The 17,175-nt window shown below is 41.0% G+C and overlaps 1 protein-coding gene across 8 annotated transcripts in view; it reads left to right on the forward strand.

Moving 5' to 3' along the window:
- Positions 1–17,175, forward strand: part of FOXP1 (forkhead box P1) — a 370,707-nt gene that overhangs the window by 38,649 nt on the left and 314,883 nt on the right. For all 8 annotated transcript variants that reach the window (XM_062585701.1, XM_062585713.1, XM_062585712.1 and 5 more), the window contains exon 2: positions 7,434–7,561. The gene's annotated coding sequence lies outside the window, so the exon portion shown is untranslated. The remainder of the gene's footprint in view (positions 1–7,433; positions 7,562–17,175) is intronic.

Genomic DNA, 17,175 nt, shown 5'->3' on the forward strand with positions numbered 1-17,175 from the left:
GTGGGGAATATTATCTATCCATTGCTCCAAAAGTTGGTCTCTGAATCAGCCTATTGACTTCAGCAGCACTTAATCATGTGCTTTACTTCTTCTTTGAAAAGGGTTGCATTCCTGAATCATGTCCTCTGATTTTAACCACTAGACAGCACTTTGTTCCTTGGTAACAGACAAGTCCAGTCGTATTTATGTGACTAACTTTGCAAGTTTAGACCGCGCAACTAGCAAAGTACACTAGTGAATATTCTTTTTTGCTGTCAAAATCCAAACATTCGCTGCTCTCCTTGAATTTTAGGCTGAAACTGAGTGTCTTTGTGTGATGCAGCTGGTGGAACATGGCAGGATACCGTGTGGCTTGGTATGTTCATCCGTAGGGTGTTGTGGGTGCTGCCTGCTACGTATGGTGTAAATACCCACATGTGAAGTTAGCGATCTTCAAAGTACTGTGTTGGATTCTGCTTTCAGAAACCCTGGGTGTCGGTGGTGATCGAGTCCATATATTAAAACAAGAGCCAGTTGTGCGTGCCCAAATTTGGATTGTATCTGGAGGTGGTGACGTACCTCCCAGATGCTCATGCTCGGTTCTGCTGTCTCAGGGATGGCTTTGACTCACTGTTTGGTTTGGGCTGTTCTGTCACACAGCTGGCTAAAAAGTAAAAGGAGGGGAGGGGAAAAAGGCAAGATTTGCAGCTTGTGTAAACTTGCAATTAATCTGTGACTGTTGAGGATTTAATATCTGCAGCTTGGAGATCTGAACAGAGGTTGGGCAGTGTTGGCCACATCTGAGCAAGTGAGCTTCAGGGAGGAAATGGAGAAGGTAGGGCGGAGAGCTGATTGGATGCGTGTGCTGGACTAAAAAGCACCAGCATTGCCAGCTGGGGGGGTGTGAAGGAAAACTGCAGTGTTTCTAGCCGCTCTGCAATATCCTGGAGTGTCGTTTGGATCAGAGTGGCCTGAGTTTGGGTTCCTTGTGCAAGCAACAGGCAGGAACACGGTCCTTGATGTAAAGGTTCAAGCTGAGATTCCCAGAGGCATTTAAATATTGTAAAATGCTAAAACATTAAAAATCCCAATGATTTCAGTAGGAGTGATTGGTTGAAGTGTGCTTTGAGAGTCTGGGCCCTGCTGTCCGAAATGTCATTGCAGGCAACCAGCTGGCACTATATTTTTGCTCTTTCCTCGCCAAGTAAAAAGCAGAACATAAACTCTGTCAAAAGTTTGTATGAACTGGTGTTTTTTTCCCCTCCTTCCTTATGTTTTTCTTTGCAGCAGTCGATATCAAAGTGGACATGGTTGGGTACTTGTTTGCTCAGTGCCTGAGGCACTTTTCATCTCATGCCACTGCCACTTTTTTGGGATGTGCTGACTTGTATCCATTACATCTGCAAGTTGACCCCCCCCCCCATACCCTTTTTTCCCCTCGAGATGTAAAGTTTACTAACTTGAATGACAATTACTACTTCTGTGCACAAGAAAATGAAGGAGGGCTGCTAAGCCATTAGATAGCTACATAAAACCCAGTGGGCAAGTGCCCTGCCCTAGTGTTATCCCATACCTAGGGGTGCTGGGTGCCAGTGGCGGGTTAGGGAGAGGGGGGCATGGTGCCTTCGGAGCCGTCCGGGTTGGCATCTCCACCCGCTGCCTGGCTTTCCGGAATGGAGAGGACGTGATTCTTGGTTTGATTTTTTTTTTGTTTGTTTTTGTTTTTCCTGCTGGGAGAAAGAGGCTGTTCCCAGGATTTTTTTGCTGAAGTTTGTCACTTGTTAAAGAGAGAACTCTGGGCAACTCCTGTGCTGCTACCTGATTTGGCACGCAGAGGGGAAAAAATACCGTCCCACCCTGTTCCTGGGGAGAGGGTGCACATGCTTTGCTTTAACGCGTCAGCATCATTATATTTCAGCAGGAATTCTTGTCTCACCTTTATGTGTTTATATGGCTAAAGCACTTTTTGCTTCCCAACTTTAAACATCTGATTTCAGTTTCAGTTATTAAAAAAGAAAAAAAAAATCCAATCAGAAATCTGCACGAAACATCAATATCTTCACGTTTGCCCAAAAGCCCACGACTTTTTGGCTTTAATTTTCTATCTGATATAAATGCTAGAGGTTCTAAGCTGTCGCGCATTCAGTAGCTGCTGTTTTCTGCTTCATCTTAGAGTCCTGAGCAGTTTTTTGATTATTTTTCCTGTTAGGCACTTTTCTAATTGGGGGTAATACCAAAATGATTAATCAAATTAAGCATGAGAGCAAAGTGGCTGTGTATAGCTGCTGTCTTAGTACAGCTAGGTTGTCTTGCTCTAGCTGAAGTTGCTTAATGGGCCTCTTAGGCTTTTTAATAAGGTACTGTGTAGATCCCATTGACTTCAGTTGTTGATTGGGATGCCTGACAGCCGGGAAATTAAGCCCCTTCTTTGTGACCGAGTTGAAGGCCAGATTTTCAAGGATTTTCAAATGCTTAGCACCCATAATTGGTGTTAGAGCTTTTTTTGGAAAAAGTTCAATTCTCATTTGGACATCTAAATAAGGGTGAGAGATTATGATACTTGTAGCGACTGGTGTTACTGGGATATGATTAATTTTTTTAAAGAAGCTGGCACCTAAAGCGATAGTTATTTTAGTGTCAAAATAAGAGCTTTGGTCTTCTAAATGTCTACTTTGTTTGCAAATGCTGAACATTTCTGCAAATCCTAATCTTAGAACAGAAACTTTCCTCTCTTGCTTCTGCCTCATTTTTACTTATTTTTTGTAGTGTTTGGGAAGGGGAGAGGGGAGGAGGAAAAGAAGTTGAGTAAATTAGACAATTGCTGGAAAAAAAGGGGGGGGAACCTGCAAAATCAAATGTTCTACTTGCGTAATCTGTTTAACACAAGATAGCCACGCAGCCTTACGGGACGCGGGAATAAAAGGAACATCTGTGCAGGCCACATGGCAGCTTCTGAGGAGCCCCCGTCACCGGGAGCTGTGTCCTATTTGCAACGAAATTCTCGAACCATGAACGAGGGTTGAGGCAGATCCCAGCTGAAGCACCCTGTAAGCTGCCTTACTGATCTTGGAAAGGTGCTTTGGGCGTGTGTTTCTACTGGCAATATATTAAAAAAAATATGTATTATTTGTTTATTGTGAAGACATACGTCTGTGGTGAAGGATGTTAGGAAATTGCTGAGCATCTCAAGCTGCAATCAAATACAGGTGTTGCAGGTAGAAATAAGGATGAGGGGAATAGTCCCACAGGGGATTTTGTTGTGGTTGTTGTTTTTGTTTTGTTTTCTTTTCCTTGAATGTTCCACAGAGTGGTAACCTGTGTCTGGCAAATGAGCTGCTGAGAAATGAAGACTTTTTTTAGGCTAATCTTTTTCTTTCTATTTTGCTGCCCATGGTGGTGTTTGGTAAACAGCTCGATCACTAGGCAGTGGCCCTGGGGAGCCTGCAGCTGCTCCATCCCCGTCCCCCCAGACACCTGCAGAAATTGGGCATTGCTGAAGGGGGAAGATAAACAAGAAAGCAGTGGATTTTGTTTCCACCTGCAACCTGTTAGAATGCACTACTCTGTGTACAAATGCATCTACTTCGTGGCTTTGCTTTCTCTCGGCAGCCTGTATTGTTTCTAGCAGATTCGTGTATCGACAACTAGCTGGTCTATATGAAGAAGGCACATATTTGTTAATATGCAAACAGGAAAGAATGGTGGTTTCATCTTTATTTCAGTGTACCCAGAGTGGCAATAATGCTTTTTAAATCCCTGTGAAAACAGATTGTATATGGCAAAATTAATGTCTCAACTCTCCCAGTATTTTCACTAAAATATTTGATTTTTTTGCATTTATTATGCTGCCTGTTTAAAATAGCGAAAGGTATCAGTCATGCATTCAAAGCTTAATTGGTGGAGCACAGATTTAGTCTAATTTAAAACAGTCACTTAAAAACAGTTTTGTATATATGTATACATGGGCACAACTTTTCGTACAGTTGTCTGTTTTGGAGCGGTCTTTTAGGCACCGATGTGCAAGTTAAATCTGTTTTCTGTTCCACATGACTTCAAGAAGTTAATGGTTAAAGTAGTATGTTGTAGTTTCAGTGCAGTTAATAAACATCCTAATGTGAAAGTTGATTAAGTTCTACCCTTGCTCAGATTTTGAAATTTGCCATGTCAAGCGTAATCCTAAGGTGTATTGGTCTGTGTGTATGTATATGTAAATTGGCTAATGCCATTTTATTGCAAATCTGGCCAGCAAAAAAAAAAAAAAAAAAAAAAAAAAAAAAAAGACGATGTGTCCCCCAGCAAGAAAACAGCAGCAGTCTGCTGGTCTTGGTCCCGGTTCGGCAGGGTGGGTCAGTCTGACCTCCCACTGGTGATCTGGAGACCTCCATAGCGGCCCCGCAGATGCTTGGAGCTGAGTGCCTCTGCCTTTGAGATTCCGACAGTGAAACAGTAAAGCTTGTCTTTTTAATCTGTTCAATATTGAGATGATTAATTTTTGTTGGAGGCAGATTAATAGGTTTCCTATTCTGATTAATACAGTGATAATAAAAACTTTGTGATTGCTGGAATTAATGAAGCCCAGATTCATGTTTCAAGGTTTGATTGACTGTACTTCAGCTGTACTAGAGCTACTGCCTCTCAACACCTCTTATTTAGCCTTCAGGGAATCTACATGTGAGTAGAGAAGGAAAAAAATGCACTGGCGATCACAGCAAAGACTCGATGGGGGAGGAGGTTTTGGTTATGGAGTAGTAAGAGTTTGCCTCATGTGGTAGCTTTATGAGTTTCTTGTTCTTTAACCCAGCAGGCTATTTTTATGAAAGTTGTAGGAGAGGAGTGTCCAACTCAAATGTGTGGGTGCATCATTAAGAGCATCAATTTGTCAATGCCAGATCGAACTTGAGTGTGTGGGTAGATCATTAAAGGCTTCGGTTTATCAGAACCAATTTATTAACTGTTCTTCTCCCTCCTTTGCCCTTCCCCTCAGCCACATGCTTCATTTCTCCAGGCTCTCCAGCCTTCAGCTGCCTCTTGTAGCCCCAGTGAGCTATGGTCCTCCCTGGGGACTGTCTGGGGCCAGCATGTGCCATTGGACCCAGCCAACTGGCCTTTGGTTTCAGTTGAACAAACTGCTTTGGAGGCCTCAATTGGTGGAAGCTTTATTAGACTTTACGGTGTAGGAATTGCTGTCTTTGGGGGCTCTGTCCTCCCATTAATCCCAGTGGATCCAAAAGATGCAGGCGGGGCCGAGCAGGGATGCATGCACAGACTGCGTGTGGTGAGCACCTAAGCCTTATTCCTTTGGGAAACCTGGCTAAAGCAGTATTTTAGTGGAGTATTTTGGGAAGGCCATTTTTTGATAGCATTTGAAAATTTGTTTCTCCAGGTGTGCCCTCTAACTTGAGGCCAGGTTGGGATGTGATATCAGTGACCCTTGACACTGTTTTTTGTGCATTGTGTGGACACTGTCCCAGCTTTCAGGTCTGCTTGTTGGCCCAAAGATGCCAAGACACTCCCTGATGCTAAAGAGAAATACGAAGTAGAGGAATGGTCTGGAGGAGAAGACAGTGCTTTCATGAGACATAACCCTCATCTGCAAGCTGAATATAATATTTAGGCAAGTCATTTTGCCTCAGAAATCTTGAGTAAGAGCATGATCTTTTGAGCAGGCCTTACCCTAACTGAGCCCCGTTTCATCGTCTTTTAAATGAGGCCATTGGTACTCTCCTACTCTGTGGAAATGTTGTGGATAAGAACTGCTAGGCAGTGGAATGCTGCGGGGCAGAAGGTCGACCAGAGAAGTCCTGCCCCAACACGTATAGATGCTCAGCTGCATGCCTGCCTATCTGTCATCAAGCACAGTAATAAACCTCCTTCTGTCTGTGTGTGTGTCAAACTACTCAGTGCTCTGCTCCTCAGGAGTAAAGTAAAGCTGATGCAAGATGCAGGTTGCTTTTGGTCCACGGGTATTTCTGAGTCTCTGAGAGAGAAGTCATGTTTAGCATAAATGGTGTTTAAAAACCCTTCTGGATCTATTTTTATTCTGTAGCAGTCTTGTTAATAGGGTACCATAATCCCTGTCTTTAGGTTTCCTAACACTTGTGATCTTCCTTGTGCCGTTGTATTGCATTTAGCAAAGAATGGGAGAAGCCCTGAGGCCGGAGAAGTACCCTTTTCTTTTTTTTCTTACAAAATTTCATGCAGTTGTTGAGACAAACTTCCAGATGTTCCTCAGGAAAGCTGCAGTGGTCTGCCAAAATAATTAACACCCCCAGCATTCAAGGGTCAAGTGTTTGCCACTGCCCGAGCTGCAAACGGATGTGGGGAGGCTGGGGGCAGCCACCAGGCTGGGGCAGTGTGGAGGGAGAGACCTGGGAAACGAGAAGGATGAACCCATCCCGCATGACTGTTGCCCTTATTGTGTTTTTCTACCCCAGTCCCTCAGGACACTTCTGTCTGGTGGAAGTGGTTTTTTTTTCTTTTTCTTTTTTTTTTCTTTTTTTTTTTTTGTTTTTTTTTCCCTCCTCTCGAGATCATTGCTCCCAGTTCCTTGTTGTGTAGCAGCGCAGAAGCTAGGTGCTCTCTTGGGTATTGGTGCATCCATTAAGCCTGTGAGTGTCCTTCACCAATTCAGGAAGGCACTAAAGTTGCTGTTCAAGTCTCATGGGAGTTAGTGAGGGCAAGTTTGTATACCGCAGCTCCAGGAACACCTCTGCTCGTATTTAGGAACATTAATATTTACCTAGTATGGATACTTTGTCAGTGAAGAAAATACACATCTCTCGAGTTCATTTATTAGTAAAATGGTTGTTTAATTTGTACAGTAGACAGCACCCTCTGAGCTGAGTTTAAACTCAATCTGTATTAATAATATCTGGGGAAAAAACCCTACCAGTTAGTATTTCTAAACTGATTTTTGCAAATTTTGCCTTTTCACCCTAAACATCAAATAGTTGTTATATGTATTTTTCCTTATCTCAAAGGAAAGATTATTGCTACCAAGAGATGCTACATTTTGTTAAGGTTTTATCAGGATAAAATGATTGAAGAGGGTAAATATTTCAGGAATTCAAGGATCTTGTTGTATATTTGTAATGTAAAGTAAGTTGGAGTGTCTGAATTTTCTGAAATAATGCGATGTTTTCTAATGTTTTCTAGTAGAATATGGATTTTCATGTTAACGTCTTTTGGTATTTAGAACAAAAATAAACTCGCCTATTGGAAGAGCAAGTTGCAAATTTGATATAACAGCACTTTTAAAAATCTTTATGTTGTAATTTTAAATTTTATTTAAAGCAAAATAAAGTCTTCTGTATGATAATGTTTGATATGTAGCAATATTCTTATAAAGCTCCCCCCAACTCATTTATACCTATCTTTTATTTTCAGAGCAAAATGGTAGGCTTTGATATGATTCTAACTAAGTGAAATTTTTTAAACATGTTTTTGTCTTTCAGTCTCCTGAGGACGTTTTTTCTGAGCGATTCCAGCTTCCAGACAAATTTGCCATGATAAGGGTTTTGATCCTTTCCTGTGCTTGCCTTGAACCATGAGTGGATATATGTGATGTCTGCAAGTAAAACTGGTGAGCTGTCAAATCCAAGTTTGCTTGCTCCTTTTTTTTTTTTTTTTTTTTTGAAATCTCTCTCTTTCTTTCACCCCCCTTTTCCCCCTCTTTCATCTTTTTTTGTTTGTTTTGGATTTTTTTGTACATGTTTAATAGCAAGTCACCATTATTCTTCACCAACAAAATGATCTTCATTGTTACCAACTATCAGCAATATCAAATATATCAATACAGGAAAAAAGAAAACACTCCCTTCTTTTCTTTTTCTGGTCCCCTCAAATCTTGGATAAAATGGGAGTGATGAAGTTTCTGATGGTGAAACTGGAGCTCAGTGATGCAGGCAATGCTCCCACCCAGGGCTGAAGCCCTGTGCATAGGCAGGGTCTGATCATGCTTATGTGGGCAATTCGTGTAATGATTAAATATGAATATGAAGGGACCTCTTCTCCATCATGTGCTGGTGGAGAAGAGGTCCCTTCATATTCATACATGTGCTCTCAAAGGAGCCATTGCCAACAAAAAACGAGCCATGCTGTTTGCTGCACGTCTATCCCAGTGACAAAATGGTGTCACTGGTACACAGGAGAGCTGTCTCTTCATGTCCTCGTGCCTGTTCAACGTGGCATTTGCGCGGGGAAGGCTGGTGTTGTTGGAAGAACAATCAGAGAAACTCTTCCATATCTGTGTTTCTCTTTCATTGTCCTTTTACAGGAAAATTGGAATTAGAAGTTCTGTTAGAGGTCTTTAGAAACTAGGAAATACAACTAATTAAATTGCATGGGAAATGGTAGAACAAATTATTTTTTAAAAATAAATTCAGGTTTGTGTTACATATTTGATATCCCTCTGTGTATTAGAAAGTGTATTTAAATTCAAAGATTATAAAAACAGAGAAATTCACACATCAGTGAATTGTGATTTTTTTTTTTAATTTCCCTTTTTTTACCTTTTTTTTTTTCCAGAGGCAGCATAATTACCACGTCATTTAGCAAAGATTATAATAGCTGTTCAATTTTTACCGACTGGTGTAGTAAACAGTTGAATAAACCCATATGGCAACTCCAAGTGTGCATGCAAGAGAGATCCTTACTGTTTCCTTTGTGTCTGAATTATCAACCTTGCTTATATGACTGAGATCCCCAAACAGGGAGTAATTCCAGACTCTTCCAGCAAGGCAAACATTTCTCATGACTCTGTAGCATATGAATCAATTGACTTTAATTGTGGTGGTCAGCTTAATTCCTCCTTTGTTCTCATGAAGCATGCATAGAAAACATAGGATTATATGTGTGGCACCTGCCTTATATTGAAAGCAATCTAAGTGTTTACTTACCACTTCTTTAATAACTATAGATAATATCCGGTGTCCAGGTCTAACTGTTGAAGTGTCTACTGAAGATGTAGTCCTCACTGAGTGTAGCATAGGCTAAGTGCAACAACTTGATAACAACTGCTAAGCCGTTGGCACTGCAAGTAGTGGGGCTTTGTTTCTGGTCTTGGTGGCAGCACATGGAGGACCTGGCAGGCTTTGAAGCTGCCTGTTGACATAACAGCTTGAGTTATGAAGGTATGGGAGATGTTGCTGACTGGCATCCTATGCAAAGATGAATTTTTCTTTGCATATCTGCCCTCTGGATTGCCTTTCAGTATTGGAAAAGTAAAGCAACAAGAAGAAAGATTGTTAACTCCCTCTAAATGCTAGCTTGAATAGAGAAAAAGATTCATGTTATTTCCTCATAAAGCTTGCTTGCTTCTAGTAATCTTAAAATTTTCATGTCACATAGTATCTTTAAAATTTCTTCTGAATGCCTTAGACTCTCTAGGTGCTTTAAAAAATTGCAAAATAAGAATATGAAATGGACAAGCATAGAGCAGTCTGGCTGGAAAGGAGCAGTTGGCCAAATCTGGTGCTTACTGTCATCTTAACCCTGGTGTATTATCAGTGCTCTGCCATAATTTATCAAAAGATGGTAAGTTGCTTGGTGACGTACAGACTGCAGAAGGGTCGTGTTGAGCTAATTCAGTTTTTGTTCTGCTTTTTCTTGAGAGTTCAGCTTAAAGGAGTGATCCTTTCTCCAGTTGCCCTAAGAGCCACTTCTCAGCATTCTCTCTCTCATTCCCCACTTGCGTGTCCGTGATGATGTCAGGAATTCATTCACAGCCGTACGGGTTTGAGAAGTTTCCAGCTTACTGAGCAACCAAATGTGGTTTCTGCTGATTGTGTTGACTGAATGAGTAGGGCCTTTAGAAGAGGCAAGATTTTTATTTAAAGCAGAGTATCTAGTTGTATACCATTTTATGGCTGACAGAAGTCGTCTAGGGTAAGCAGCCAGAACATTGAATTGCTTCACTGCAACAACCAGGAAAATGAGACAGGAAGATATGGTAAAATGTTTTAACAAATCACTTATTGTTGCAGTTTTTAAGGTTGGAGAGTCAGTGCTGTGTACGTTTTTAAACTGGAGATAACCGCACTTGTATGATAAATGATGCTAAAGAACAGACCCGATAAAAATGGGATGGCATGAGAAATCTGACCTTGTGTTGAGTTTGCAGCATGTCACCCTACTAGCGCGTTTCAGCATGGTGTGCACCAAGCTAATGCGTGGGCTGGGAACCTGCTGGTTTTGTACAGTGCTGGAAGCATTTCCACCAGACTTTTTACTTCCCTTTTGTGGAATGTGAATTGGAAATTTGGGAGGAGAAGCAGTTGTCCTGCAGCAGACTTGCATCGCAGGTGAGATTGTGGCAGCCGGGAGATGGTACCGCTGTTGTCTTTGGAGCATCTCCTTGCTCCTGTCAAACGTCAGTGACTTGGTTCTTTGTAAACTTTTCTGCTCATGGAACTTTCTGTGTGGTTGGAGGGAGGAGAGAAGAAGTAATTTTAACAATTTAATATACTACATAATATGTTTTATAAGCTAGTGTGAATGCTCCTAAGTATTTTGGTCTTTTTTCATAACACAATGAACCTAATATTGGTAAAAATACAGATCTTAGCTGCCACCATAAAGAGGGGCTAGATTTAATAAACAGTTATGAATGTTGGCAGCTGCCTATCAGATTGTATAACATCGGCTAGAGCACATGAAGACAGTGTCAACTTACATTTTATCTCAGAAGTATTTTCAAAGCGTTTATTTTGCTTTCTCTTGAGTCCTTAACCTAATTCAAGTTATATAATTGGCTGAATATTTTTCCACACAGCTAATTGGCTAGTTGCCAGCGTGGAAACCATTGTCTGACTTGATGATGATCAGGAATTAACATGACATTTGCGTGGTGGTAATGGAATACATTAGTAATGTAATTCATGACTGTAAGAAAGAGACCATCATCTCCCACCTATGAGCAGCAGGAGGGGCTGGGAGGATGATGAAATGCTCCCAGCAGGCACCTCACAGCAGTGGCTGGCCAATCTCGATGTCAAATTTAGTTTTAAATTCTTCAGACAAAGCTGTAATGCTTACCAATTAATTACTGCAAATGTCAATTAAAAATCTACCAAATAATACCGTAAGATTAAATTTCAATTAAAAAAATTACATTTAACAAGGAAGATACAACATTATTTTAATGAATTCTGCTGAAGGTGACAGTTTATCTAGATATATTTATACTGTGTAGGTGGATCTAAATTCATTCGATAATGTTAACCATGTTACTCCATATACATATTAGTTTTGAAAATTATTTCCACTTTGGCTATGTCCTGGAGGAGCTGGAGCGTCAAGGGGCATTTCTTATCGTCAGTAGAAAGGGGAATTTCACGCCTTTTAAATACAAAAATCTTTCCACACCTAAAATGAAAGCTTTATTGTAGACTTTTATACTGGCTCAATTAGTGGCATTTTTCATTGCTTGATGTTTATGAAACTGGGTATGGAATTATTGTTACGGTGGTAGAATTAGCCCTAACTTTGCTTTGAATATAATGATTTACTTGGGACATTTTTTCAAGTAATGTGTTTCATCATACAAACAATTTCAATTATTTGTATAAATCACTTACCAGGAAACGATTTTATTGTGTGGTAGTGGTGACCTGTAAGTACCGATCAGAGCTTTTATCTGCAAGTCTCCACCCCATCATGGTAGAATTTTTAAGCACTTATTTAAATGTAATTCAGTCGTTGATACAACGAATGTTTAAAGATACGTTTTGAGCCTGGAGTGGCGCAGCTAGAAGGTCAGGTAGTGTGATGCAGTTTGGAGTTTGTGTGGATGACAAACTCGTACAAAACAATGGTGCTTCAGATCCACAGGGCTGACACAATGTTCATTTTTGTAGCTGGGGTTTTGTGTCGTGAGTAACTATATTTTTACTCAACAGGCCAGTCCTTATCCTTTTGGAAGATGCTTCTGGACACAGAAAAGCAAATGCTCTGAGAACTTGGGCTGGCGGATAGGAAGAGCTGACACACGAGGGGTGGATGGTCAGCACCAGCAGGCAGGTGGTTCTGCCCCGTGCAAGGGTCTCCTCACAGTATTAAAGCTTTTGTAAGCCAAGGCCTCTAAATATATTCTGAAGAGCTACTTTCCTAGCTTCATCTAATTTATTTCCATGAGCTTTTATTATGTTTTCACACCATTATGTCTAAAATAGGTAAGAAAGGAGACATAACTGAGGAAACAGATTTTTTGTGTCAAAGCAGCGCCGAAAAATCTTGCTCTCAGGGAGCAGGAGGCTGCTTTTCCTTGGCATTGTTGTGTCTAGAGCCATGAATTTCAGCAGATTTTAACTGCAAATTAAAAAACGCACCCAGAAAAGCCAAACAACTACTTGCTGCAAGTTAAAGTAAGTTTAGTGGGCAGGTGGTGCTGGCGCCTTGAGCGCTGTTTGGGCTTTACCATTTGGTGGCTGAATGTACCTAAGGCGGTCTTGAATCTCACTGCTGTTGCTCAGATACTTTTGGGTATTGGTAACAGCCTTAGAGGATCATTCCTACTGCATGCTATTATCTGATAAAGCTATAACCGGCGGGAGAGGGAAGAGGGCATTTTGCCATGGGGCCTGCAGGAAATGGAAGTTGTGTTGAGTAGCTGACACATTTTCTTGCCGCCTTCCCAGACACTAAGGTGACAGAGAGACAGGCAGAGCAAGGGAGATGTGTTTCTTCACCAACAGCTGGAAAGCTTCAAATCAGGAGGCAGGAAGGGAAGAGAGAGCAAGAGCGCTCGTCATCTTCACCAGCAGATAATGAGGCGAGAAGGTCTTGGGTTTTAGGTACCTGTTGGTGAGGGAATTAGCTGGAAGCTGGAGCTGCTGCTGCTCTTAAGCATCCATCTTTCTAGGGGCTTTCATCTCTATGCGAGGGGAGGGGTTAGTTTTTAAATTGATCCCTGGGGATGAAGCTCTTGATCCAGTTGTGGGTCCTGCAGGAAGTGGAGCACTTCCCGTTTTGCTGGAGCTGCTGACTCGAGGTATGCTGCATGAAGCTCGTGCCCATCCTGAACGCTCAGCGATGTCCGGTCCTCTGGTCAGCTCCCAGAGGTGGAGGTTTTTGTCTTGCATAGGGGAATGCTTTTCTCTTTTTATGAGAGTTGACCAAATATCTTGAAGAAGATTATCTTTGAAGGATTTCCTATTTCTCTCTCTCTCTCTCTCTTTTTTTTTTTTTTTTTCCCTCCCCCTTTGCACCTATTGGAGAAATCAAAGTTTAGAGGCCTCAGAGAGCCATAGTAATACCTTCTGTGTAGTGGTGAGTTGCATTACTATTTTCAGACCTACAAATCCAGAAGACTTTCTTAGTGCAAAGTTATGCTAGCTGTATTATATTGCAGGAAGACTGAGCTTGGAGGGGAGGCAAGAAGGTATTTTAACAAGCTGTCCTGTTATTGTCAGTTTATTCCAAGTTTTCATCCGATGATTTACATTCTCTCTCAAGTAAGAATACCCGGGTTGCAGTAGTGTATATAACTTTGTTTTTGTCTTTGTGGGCAATCTGAGGAGATTTAAAAACCATTCTCTGACATTTGCATGAGCCACTAGGCCTGGCTAGAGGAGGCGGAAGCTGTGCAAGGTGAAAAGGCAACGTGGTTTTTATTAACTCTTAGTCATACCATGGTTTATAATATTTAGACAAAAGCAAACATCTCCAGGGAAGGCTTATGAAACGAGAAACTAGAGAAAGCGCTCAGAGCTGATCGCAGATCCCATCCTCTTAAGGAAGTCTTAGGAGACTGAGATGCCAACTGCGGGGAGCACGGACAGGACTGTGGGCACCAGTGCTTTGAAAGATGTCCCCAGGAGTTCCTTCAGCAGGAGGGTGTGGATGTAGGGTACTCTTACAGGACAAGTGCTTTATCTTGCGACCCTGATAATGCTCCTTGGGGAAGTACCTGAGATGCTTTTTTGTCTTCATGAGTACTCCTTTCCAGCAGAGCCTTAAGAAATCATTTTCTCTTTCAAATATACAAGGAAACTGAATATGGGGTTGTTTGTCATGAAAATCCCATGTATATACAGTGGCTGTAAAATCCCAGATGCTGAGCATATCGGGAGTCTGCTCTGTCATCGGCCAGTTGAGGGGAGAGCCGGACGTAAAATTCAGCGGTACCTCCCTTTCGGCAGGGCTTGGTGGTTGTGTCTTCAAGCAACTTTAAGGGTCCGAGACCAAGCTTTATGGCTTTTGTTCTCACAAGCTGGGTAATAGATGAGTCAGAACAAGGGTATGTGTATGAGAAGGAAGACCTTTGCTCTGGGAAAATACCCATCATTGCTTCTAACAGCATTACCACGTGTGAAGCGTTTTGGGTCCTTTTGTTGTGAACTAGGCGCCATGGGACCAGGTCTGCTCCGAAGCCTTGCAAATGTTCAGTGTCCCATTGACTGCGGCGCAGCAGGATGCGACCGTTTCAGTGTGGAGACTGGATTTGGGGGTTCATGCTTGCTACTTCCAGTGAAGCTGCACTGGAACCAATAAAGTGGCTGCCACCACTGCTCTGAGGAAAAGGTGACTGCAAATGAAAGAGGGAGAGAAAGTTAAGAATTTAAAAAAAACCAAAATCAAGCCTGTTATTTTACTCTTAAAAAAAAAAAATCACTTTCCAGTACATTTCTACCTAGAATGAATCTTTGGGATACAAATGTACTGCTTTCGTATTTGTTTAAAGTATTTTTGACAGTGCCTTTTTAGGGTCAGATCCTGAGGACTTTGCTCCCTGTGTTTCAGCAAGGCAAAACTCTTTGCAGGGACTTTTCATGAATAAGTGAAGACTAATGCTACCCAATTAATCAGGATTTTAATCTGAATAAACAGATCTTTTTCTTTCTTCCTTTCCTTTTCTTTTTTTTTTTTAATAGAATAAAATTATGCCCTGCCGAATGGTTAAGGCACTGTGGTTGGGAACCACTGATTCATTGAGGTGTCTTCAGTCGTCACACCCATGCGGCATGGTGCATCTTCATTCTTAATTACCTACTTCACTGAGACTTCCACAAATACTTTGGCATTGCTCAGTGAGCTAAAGACAGTGCCATTTTTTTTAGAGATTTGGCCTGAACCTGGAATTTCTGTGTTTTTTGTGGGTTTAAGTCAAACCTTAACATTACTTCAGTGTAATGTTTTTGTGGTTTAATGTTCTTACAGTTTTTTACAGTGTTTCTTTTAAATTCTGTCACTGAAGTGTACAAGAGTTGACAAATGTAAATATGTAGTTAGACAATTTCAAAAGTGTATTATTTACTGATCGACCATAATGGCTCCTTTGGAGCCATTATACTCAATCATATCATGTCATTCTGTGGCACTTATTATGATGGTAATATGGATATGCATATTACTTTTTTTTAAGTAAGAGAAGTGTTATTGTGCATGCTTAAAAGCTGTTTTTTAATTGTCAATAATGCTCTGATTTTTTTTTAATATCAAGATTTTTTTAACCATCTATAGTCAACAACCTAGAAATCATGGTAAGAAAAAATCTATGTTTATAGGAAAATGAAATAAAATAAAAATGAAAAAAAGCCCTACATGGTATTTACAGCAATGTGGCTGCTTATCTCCTTAATGTGGCTCTTTTTTTTTGCCTTTATTAGATCCAAGGGAAACCTAGAACCCTAACCAGAGAGCTTGGTGGGTAAAAGCTTTGCGTTGTATCTCTGGAGTTTGCGTCTGCTCCTGTAAGCTCTTTCCTTGACTTCTTAGTTGTGTTTGTGGCATTAGCAAATCTAGAAATCTGAAAAATACCGTGCAGTGTAAGTCATGTTAATTCAGTGGGATCTTCTTAAGATGTCACAGAGGGTGTCGTCTTGTAGAGCTGGAGTAGAGAAAGAGGGAGAGAAAGCAGAACGAGAGCATCAGCCGTGTAAAATAAAATTTAAAAAAGGCAGAGAGCTTATAGAGCTAAGTATGCTTCAGTCTTGGTAAAGCTGATTTCAGCAGAGAAATAGATAAGGCATAGTTAGCAGGGACTGGGTTGCTAGAATGTCTGTGAAGCTTTTAGTGCAGGAGTAGGTATGAGTTGTAATGACTAAAGGTGAGGAGCTAAGGTGTGATTTGGTGGCACGGGTACAGCAGATCAATTGTGGAGTGATAATTGAAGAGGAGGAGGAGGAATCAGAAGTGTTGCTTAATTTAGCAGAGAGGGTATGACTGGCTGCTGGCTGTTACTACTCAAAGGTAGGTAATGAATAAAGGAATCTGTTTGGTGAAGCTCTCACCACAGAGGATGCAACTAAGGTGAAATCCAAATTGTGGTTATAGCAGAGAGAGAGACGGAAGGAAAAAAAAAAAAAAAACATTTGTGAAGAGCACCCTGCTGTTCAATAGGGCCGTGGTAGACTTACAGCAGCATCAAGGCTGAGCTGGGGTCCTACTCCTCCATGGTGGACAGCAGTGAGAGATGGTCTCGCTGGAAATGGAGTTTGCGCAGGAGAAGGCAAAAAGGTCACTGCTACTTGCACTTTTATTTCAGCTGCAGAGTGTCAAAACACATGACTCTGCTTTGCCTCTTCTGCTCAGACTTCAGGACAAGTTCTGTTTTGTTCCTTTGTTATCAGTCAGAGGAGTTACTTGCACCAATCTGAATGAATTTGGGTTAATTATTGCTTAATGTTTTTTCCCCTCTATTCTGAAGTACCTGTCCTCAAAAATGCATTTTGATTTAAGTATGGGAAAATAAACCATGAGATGCTAGAATGAGACGATTTTTGAATAGTTTAGGAACGGAAGGACATGTATTTTTGCAGATATTGAGCTGATGGCAGATTTTCTTGCAACAGTTTTTACATCAATAGAAGTATCAGTGATTTTCAGCCAATTCTACATTAATTCTAACTTGTCTCTCTCTCTCTGAAATTGTATTTAAACTGTTAGTCCTCTTTTGAAACACTTACAGGAAGCATAAAAGCAAGTAAATAACCTCTTACTGTTTCTTTCCCTGACCTAGATAAACAACTTCATATGCAGGCTCAGGACTGGATCTTATATTTGTGAAAAGACTAGGGAAAGTTAAGCTTAATTATTTCATTGAAGATGCTTCCTATTTAGGAAAGTTGCTCATTGAAGTCTCATCAGCTCCAACGTGAAATATCTGGGATAACGCAGTTGAGATAATTAATTTAGTAGTCCTGATAAATAGTAAAATTTTTCATTTGTGCAAGAGGATGAGATTTATTAAGCTGCAGT

Source organism: Rhea pennata, chromosome 12, assembly GCF_028389875.1.
Source record: "Rhea pennata isolate bPtePen1 chromosome 12, bPtePen1.pri, whole genome shotgun sequence".
Taxonomy (NCBI): domain Eukaryota; kingdom Metazoa; phylum Chordata; class Aves; order Rheiformes; family Rheidae; genus Rhea; species Rhea pennata.